This window comes from Hyaena hyaena, unplaced genomic scaffold (genome assembly GCF_003009895.1).
Source record: "Hyaena hyaena isolate Hyena2069 unplaced genomic scaffold, ASM300989v1 scaffold_871, whole genome shotgun sequence".
Classification (NCBI taxonomy): domain Eukaryota; kingdom Metazoa; phylum Chordata; class Mammalia; order Carnivora; family Hyaenidae; genus Hyaena; species Hyaena hyaena.
In genome coordinates, this window is record NW_024081500.1 from 258,121 (window position 1) to 267,279 (window position 9,159).

General features: G+C 40.3%; 1 pseudogene; it reads left to right on the forward strand.

Annotated features, from left to right (window-relative positions):
• The first annotated feature begins 186 nt into the window (after positions 1-186).
• On the forward strand, positions 187-7,491 carry LOC120222349 (annotated as a pseudogene).
• Positions 7,492-9,159: the final 1,668 nt, after the last annotated feature.

Consider the following 9,159-nt stretch of genomic DNA (forward strand, 5'->3'; position numbering starts at 1 on the left):
CTACAACATGGATGAACCTTGAGGATATTATGTTAAGTGAAATGAGCCAGTCAAAAAAAGACAAATTCTGTATGATCCCGCTTATAGGAGGGGCTTCTAACAGTGAAGATCAGAGAGAGAGAGAGAGGGAGAGAGAAGGATGGTGAGGGCCAGGGTCTTGGGGAAAGAGAGGAGGAGTTGGTGTTAATGGGTACAGTGTTCCAGAACTGGAAGATGAAGAGTTCTGGAGATGGACAAGTGGCGATTAAGGTTGCATAAAAGTATGAACACACTTAACCACTGAACTGTACACTTAAAAACAGTTAAGATGGTAAAACATATGCTACATTTAAGATTTACCACAATTTTGGGGCACCTGGGTGGCTCAGTCGGTTAAGAATCCAACTTTGGCTCAGGTCAGGATCTCGCAATTTGTGGGTTCAAGCCCCGCTGTGCTGACAGCTGTGCTGTGCTGACAGCTGGGAGCCTGGAGTCTGTTTCAGTTTCTGTGTCTCCCTCTCTCTGACCCTCCCCTGCTTTAAATAAATAAATGTTTTAAATAAAACATTAAAAAAAAAAAAAGATTTACATGGATGGAACTTGAGGGTGTTATGCTGAGCAAAATAAGTCAGGCAGAGAAGGACAGATACCATATGTTTGCATGTATAGGAGGTTTAGGAGGAACTTAATGGAGGAGTGTGGGGGAGAAGAAAGGGGGGAAATAGTGGGGGAGAGGGAGGGAGGCAAACCATGAGAGACTCTTGAATGCTGAGAACAAACTGAGGACTGATGGGTGTGGAGGGGGAGGGGGGAGATGTGCATGGAGGAGGGCACGTGTGGGGATGAGCACTGGGTGTTATATGGAAACCAACTTGACAATAAACTATTTGTAAAAAAAAAGAAATTATACTCTGCCACTGGATAGAATATTATGCAAGTATTAAACATCGGTTTTAAGACTTCCTAAATGAAAAACAAATGACTATGGTTAGCATTTAGTTCTTTTAAAAAAAGAAAAAAAAATGCAAAACCATTGCGATTCCAGCTTTCAAAAAGAAAGCATAAATGCATGTGAACCAACAGGTAATACATAAATATTAAATTTATTGTGTTACACTGTCAGAATTATGGATGAATTTTTTAAAGTCATTAAAACGGTTGAAGTTTATGCAATAAAGAAAAAAATAATGTCAAAAATTTTTTAAAAATAAATTAAAAAAAAGATTTATCACAATTTAAAAAATAAGGAAACAAAGTTCCATGAGCTCTGCCACATGAGGTGAAGGTGGGGCGGGTGGGTATGACTGAGAATAGGATTGACAGAGAGGGCACAGGGAAGGGGACACACGGGTCAGAGGGAGGTGCTTCATACGCATGGGGTGTGGGATACAGAGGGAGAGGGCGCAGAGGGTTAAGTGCACATGGAGGTTCAAAGGTTTTGTTTGTTTAAAGTGCACCCAGGTGTCTGAGGGCACGCAGAGGATAAGTGTGCAAAGTGGTGGAGGGCAGAACACATACTGGGCCCTATTTGATAAGGGCTACAGCAGCCATGGGAACAAGGGTGATTCTGGGAGGGGACAGTGGGCAGAAGTGACGAAGGGCAGGGCTGGGTAAAAGGCACAGGGACTTCACAGGACTAAAGAACAAGGGGAGGAGGAGTCTACTTTTTCTAAGATTTAAGGACTCTCTTGATGGTGGGGTGTTACAGAATGACTGCAATACATGGAAGGCAGACCTGGTGTCTGTGAATTCCAGCCACAGGCCATTAATATCTTCCCTATTTAGTGCTCATCCTCATTAAACCACCTCCTTCCCATGAAACTCTGCACCTCTTTCCCCAGAACCCAACACGCCTTATACCCTTCACTCCCCTACACTTTGTCTCCTTGTACCCGCAAAGGTGGCAACGCCCCCGTGACACTGAGCACACCGTCTTCGTCCCCCGCCTCCTTTCTTCTCCTGCGCTCTTTTCTCCCCTCACCCACAGGACCTCGGCACCACCATCCAGTCCCTATGTCCTTCTTTCCCTGTGTCCTCTCTCTCACCTGCTCTGTCGCACACCCATGCACTGCCACTCTCCCACATACCCCAATGTTCCTACCACATGTCCTGACCTAAGGGGGTGTTGTTTACAGCACTTTTTAAATGCTGCATATTACAAACACTGCCTTTGTAGGCTGTTACAGGCTTAGGAGTATAAAGGGTGGAAAGACAAGGCCTCCATTTTTAGGCATCCAGAGGTATGGAGAAATAAATTCTTCTGCGGGGGCTACCTGACTGGCAGTCGGCTGGAGGTCTGACTTGATTTCAGCTCAGGTCATGATCTCATGGTTTGTGAGATCGGGCTCCGTGATGAGCGTCGAGACTGCTTGCGATTCTCTCTGCCCCTCCCCCATTCACACATGTGCACATGCGTGCACCCTCTCAAAATGAACATTTATAAAAATCTGAAAAATAACTCTTCTGTATGAGAACATGCTATTTAGATGTACACATCCTGGGTGACTCTGTGTGGTTTTATGAAAAGGAGTAACTGTGAAGTCTGTGTTTATAAATATGAGTATAAGCTTGTGTGTGGTGTGTTCCAGAATCTTTGAATGTGTAACTAAGGTGATGTCACAGTAAGTGTGCATGTGTGGGTGAGTGCATGAGTGTGAATTTCACTGTGTGAGTGTGTATGTACTTGTGTCTTTATGGAAGTGTATAAATAAGTTTGTGTGTGTGAGTAGTCTGGACTGCCCACCACTGTAGCTCCAAACCCTGCCTTGAAAATTGGGGGTGGGGCGCCTGGGTGGCTTAGTCGGTTAAGCGTCCGACTTTCGCTTAGGTCATGATCTCACGGTTCGTGGGTTTGAGCCCCGCGTCAGGCTCTGTGCTGACTGCCAGCTCAGAGCCTGGAGCCTGTTTCAGTCTGTGACTCCCTCTCTCTCTGACCCTCCCCTGCTCATGCTGTCTCTTTCTCTCCTAGAAATAAACAAAAAATATAAAAAAAAAAAGAAAATTGGGGGTGACTGGACAGTGAATCTGGATCAAATTGTGGATTTGTGTGTAAGAAAGATCAAAGAGCCAGTATGAACTCTGAATTTATGTTTCTTTTAAAACTACTTTTCTTTCTTTTAAAATTTTTAAATTTAAATTTATTTTAATGTTTATTTATTTTTGAGAGAGAGAGAGAGAGAGAGAGACCATCAGCAGGGAAGGGGTAGAGAAAGAGGGAAACACAGAATCGAACCAGGCTCTAGACTCTGAGCTGTCAACACAGAGCCTGACGCGCAGCTTGAATTCACAAACTGGAGATCATGACCTGAGCCGAAGTCAGATGCCCAACCAACTGAGCCACCCAGGTGCCCTTGAATTTATATTTCTTAATCACCAAAGCATCAGGTGTTCATGCTGCAAATTTAGCCAAAGTAAGTGTAGAGAACTGATAACCTTTGCTGCTTTAGAATTAGGTAAGTAGTACTAGCTTATCTGATAGTTTTAGGAATGGTAAAATCTACCTGTTAAGTCATCTAATACCAGTGTTTTTCCTTGTGAGGGGCTCTTTTAGAACCTTCTCTCTTCCTTCTGTGGGTATTGTTCTGTGACCACTTCCTATCATTAGAGGGAGGTCAGCAATAGTAAAGTTTATTTTTCTAAAGATTCCCATTAATAATTGGCATTGAATTGTGCCAATGAGTCCAAATTAGTGGATTCTGATGTGTGAGTTCAATGGTTTTGGTTTGTAAATTGTTGGCATCATGTTCTTTTGTCTATCTGCATCTCTTTGAAAACCCTTCCTAAGTATTTGGTCTCATTCCATTTCTCTGCGTATAACTTAAACAGTGGAATGAAGACGGGGAAAGAACTAGACATTGGGGAAAGTGCTTGGGGAAGCAAAGAGCCCAGTGAGACACACATAATGGCTGCCAGTTCCCCACACAGCAGACCCTGGCATTTCCTGCTGCCCCTCCTGTGAGACCCTGTTTGCTTCAGGGATAACGGAAAAGAAAGAGCCTCTCAAAATTATACCAATACTCTCTTAGGAGCTGCTAACTAGAAACTTGTAATTGTTTTTTGGTAATTAGCAACAGGAAATAAAATTTTCAGAAATCTTCTCAACTCCCAAGCCTACACTCCCATCGCGGCCACAGATGAAATGATAATTGTAGTTCTGAGGGCAGTGATCTAAGAGAATCACAAACTCATGCCAGGGTCTGGCTGCCTGTAGTGGCCATCACACTGAGCCCACTCTCCAGGCAGCAGGAAAGAGTCGGATATCTTCTATTTCAGTCTGAGAGGCAGAATCTGTAAGGGAAGGAGGCATATCAGGATTCTGCATAAGTGACTGGATCAGAAAAAGGCATTCTCTGGTTTTAAACCTGGTTCAGTGCCAAAATACACAGGAAGGAGAACTAATTCCTAAGGAATTGGGTGAGCTAGTAAAGAGGGATGGGAGTCCTAGATCCTACCTGATGGCTCCAAATGCAATGCAATACAATCCTCTTGGCAGTGATTGATGGTATTTAATTCAATAATAAAACCTGATTTTTAAGGTGCTTCAGGATGTAGTTGTGAAACCAATCCTCTTTTCTGGCCTACTTTACAGGAATCACAGACCAAAATTTCAGGATTACTAGAGGTGCACCTATAATACCTCTATGTTTATAATAAAGAGTGCGAAGAATTTATAGGAATTATCTGGTCCCATACATAAGATGTATCGAAATGGTAATGGCCTGAATGGAAATGTTTTCTCTAACTCTGGAGACAATTAATGAAGACCATAATGGGTCTCTTGAAAACTCTGCAGTCTATTGATTATGGTGAGGCTATTTTCCCTCTTAAATTTAGAGGCAGAACATTAAAGGAAGGGTTAACATAAAAATTATGTGTTTCACATGGCAACTACCTGGCTCCTACCATCTTGTTACACAGGTACCACACTAATGTGGAATTCTGATAGGCAGTATATGGGAAATCTCTGTACCTTCTACTCAATTTTCTGTGAGCCTAAAACTGATAAAAAATAAATTCTATTAAAGTATTTGTATTCTCATTATAATCCCCAAATCTACTACATTTTATAAAAATACACAAGATTTCATGCTTTACGCATGCCATTTTGTATTGTCATATCATTTATGAATATAGCATCATTGCAAATAATTTTATTTAACTCAGATATTAATAGTAAATGTGTGATTTAAAAATAATAATTTAATAGTTTATGGCCTATGGTACTTTATCATGTATTAGTGTTTTATGTCCCCAAATGTAAGGTATCATGTGATTATTCCACAATTTCTGTGATAGGCGCCATTCTACTTGTGTTCTTGATATAAAAACAAATGAGCCTTTTTGGGGCCATTCGATCATCAAGCTGGTCTTGCATCCATCATACATAATTTATCGTGGAGTAGTTCCTGTAGTATTCTACTGCCAGCAATGCATCTGCATTTATTCAGCTATCTAAAGCTTTATTCATAATTGATACTGGCCTATAAATCTTTACAAGTTACTGGCCTATAAATCTTTACAAGTAGATGGAAACTTGTTATATCCAACACTGCAATAACAAAAATCTAAAGTCAAATGACTAGGTGTAAAAACTAATATAAATTTTGATGATTTGATGAACACAGATAACTAGCTTTTAGTAGAGGATGGTAGTTTAATGCACTGTATTTGTTACCAGCTATTAAATTAGATACAAAATGGATACTGCACTTGAAACTTCCATGAGCAAACAAAACCACTGAAGGCACATAATAAAAACTAAAATCTAGCTTATTTCATGAACATATGCAAAATATAGGTTATTTCTTGTGAATGCCTCTGATAATCATAAAAATATATCTTCCTAAAGGTGGCACAAAACAATCACTTTTAACCAACCCTTTGTCAACTGGAAACCCCCACTGTAATAACCAATCACTGTAATCCATTAAAAAGCCATCCTGTAACATTATGCCCCTGACCCTCATATCAGCTTTAAATACGAAAACTCCCGGGGCACCTGGGTGGCTTAGTTGGTTAAGCGTCCGACTTTCGCTTAGGTCATGATCTCGCGGTTTGTGGGTTCGAGCCCCACGTCGGGCTCTGTGCTGACTGCCAGCTCAGAGCCTGGAGCCTATTTCAGAGTCTGTATCTCCCTCTCTCTCTGACCCTCCCCTGCTCACGCTGTCTCTCTCTCTCTCACTCCTAGAAATAAATAAAAATATTTAAAAATAAATAAATTTGAAAACTCCCTGTTCATGAACATTTCTCATATGTACAACAAACTCTTACTAAATACTGTTTGTTGATTTGGGTGTTTTAATTCTATTTCTGGATTTTTGACACAGTCCCATTTCAAGTCCCCACTCTGCCCTAAGCAGCAAATTTTGACAAATGCTTAACCTTCCTGTATATGTTCTGTTCATCTGCTAATTACAGCCATAGTAGTGCCGGCCTCATCGATTTGTGAAGCATGAAGGCTTCATTCAGATGAGTACCTTCACAGGACTGATTTTACATTATGAGGGCTCTTTAGAAGTTACACATTCAACCTCTGGAAAACTCTTAGAAAAAGAAAAACATCAAGTTAATATTTCTTAGTAGAACTAATTGTAAGTGGAGAATATTGGACTTCAGCTGACATGATATATCTGACCTGTGCTCAGTCAGGATCTTTTAGCTCAGAAGACAAATTCAGTCACTGGGAACTGACAAGATAGCTGTCAGGGATTTGGCAGTGGGGATGATATCATCACAGACTACAGCTGGCATTCTGGGCAATTTCTCTCTTCTCCACCATTATAGCACCCTTTACATTGCAAGTCAAGGTCCATAGATTTTATTTTTAAGCACCTGATTATAGCCAACTCATTGGGCATTCTGCCTAAAGGAGTCCTCCCCCCACAATGATACGTCTTGGGTTGAGACATTCCCTCAATGACTTTGGATGCAAACAGTTTTTGTGTGTTCATAGAGTGGGCAGGGTATGTCTATGGGTAACACCTGCCTCTTAAGTGTCTTCCAAGCCATGAGGATCAGTCCTAGGAACTCCATGTGGACAGAGATTAAAGTGAAAGCACCCAAGTACATAAGCACCTCCATATTCCTGTGTTGGATCCTGTACATGCTGGTAAACACAGTTTTTCTTATGTATATCACTGGTAAACAGAGCAACAAAAACATCACAAACACAAATGACTTTGGGTACTGTTCTCTGACAGTACCAGAGACTTACTGTGCATAGCGTTATCATTCTGTGATGTGTTATGTTTGGACTCATGGTCTGGGCCATGAAGGTTTTCATTCTGCACAGGCACAAGCAATGGCTCATCACATTAATAGGACCAACGTCTCCTCTAGATCATCCCAAGTCCAGAGCTACCAAAACCATCCTTCTCCTTGTGCGCACCTTTGTCTACTTTAACATCCTTTCCTTCATTTTGTCTCTTTTTGATTAATACCAACCAGATGCTCTTGAGCACCACTTCAGTAATCAGTTTCCCAACCGCCAGCCCTTCTGCTCATGAGCCATGACCCCAGTTTATCCATGTTCTGCTTTACCTAAATAATACAAAGTCCCTCATCTAGGAGTTTACTCATGTAAACTGAGTGTTTTCACACAATGTTCAGTCATTTATTTACTCCTCACCCTCGGGATGGTATAAAACAGTGACATTACACGACAATGTTGGTAAACACACACGCATGTACACATACTTATAAATATGTGTGTGTTTGCACATGCATGTATGTGTGCATACCAATCTGATTATGATTACCCATCAGGTAACAGTATTGGAAAATTGTATATAACAATGTAAAAATTGTATATAGCAATGTATCTTACAATGTAACAATGTATATAACAGTATTTTAAATTTAAATGAGAACTTAAAATGATTTTCATCTTGCCCTTCTAGTTGATTAACCTGTTAAAATACATGAAATGTATTTTCACTTATCTACTTTAGTTCTTATGTCCTAGCTATATCTCTTGATAAACATATCCAAATGAACAGTCAAATACTATTTAACAGGATTAGTCTCTTTTTTTGAGAAGTGAGTGTGTGTGCATGCTCACATGTGCATGCAAGCGGGGAAAGAGCTAAAGAAGGGGGAGAGGGGAAACAGTGAATCCCAAGCAGGCTCCAGCAGAGCCCAACACGGGGCTCCATCTCACAAACATGAGATCATGACCTGAGCCGAAATCAAGAGTCAGATGCTTAAGTGACTGAGCCACCCAGGCATCCCAATTAATTAGTCTTTCAAGTTTAATAATGGGTAAATTTGTAAAGCATTTGCCAAGTGATTATGTATGCTTCATGATACCGGTTTTGTTTCCTTATTCTCCCAGTGTTGACTTCTTCTGTGTTTGTTTTAATAATTCTACATTTTACCCCCTTGTTTTGGGTGCTATAGATTTAACAACTTAGATTCCAACCCAGAATTGACTTGTAAAAACTAATCACAATGTAAAGTTATTTAATACAGTTAATACAGACTGACAATGTAAGCTATTAACCTATTTACCTTCTTACAACTAATTTGTTTAGTTGCTGATATGTATTAAAAAATATTTATGCACAGCTTATGAGTGTACTGCTCACTAAAATTCCACAAACTGAACACACTTGTGTATAGATCCCAGATTAACACAATTTTACCTCTTTGCAATTCATATGAATGGTATCCTACAGCAGGAACTCTTTTGTATTTGGTCTTTAAAATTCCAGGTGTTTGTTAATTTCTCTGTATTTTCTCATATCGTTGGTGATAGAATTCCATTGTCTGAACATCCATCAATCAAGTTCACCTTCTCTTCATGCACACAAGAGTGGGTTTCAGGTTGGGGCTATCATGAATAGCACTGGCATGTAAACTCTATAGTCTGTGGTTTGGTGATACATGTATGGTATTCTGTTCGGTCCATATGTGATAGAGGAACTTTCGGGCCACAGGTTTACATCTACTCAGCTTTTGAGGATAACTCCCAATTTTCCAAAATGTTTGTACACATTTCATACCCATCAACAGTGTGCGACATGCCTGGTTTATACATGTCATTATTTATGCTTAGTATTTTCTGTCATTTTCACTTTAGTCTTGTGGTTGGTGTGTGATGTTAAACAAGGTAGTGACTTTATTTGCAGTTCCTTTTATAAATTAGGAAGTTGATCGTTTTTTTCATTGTTGTTGTTTATT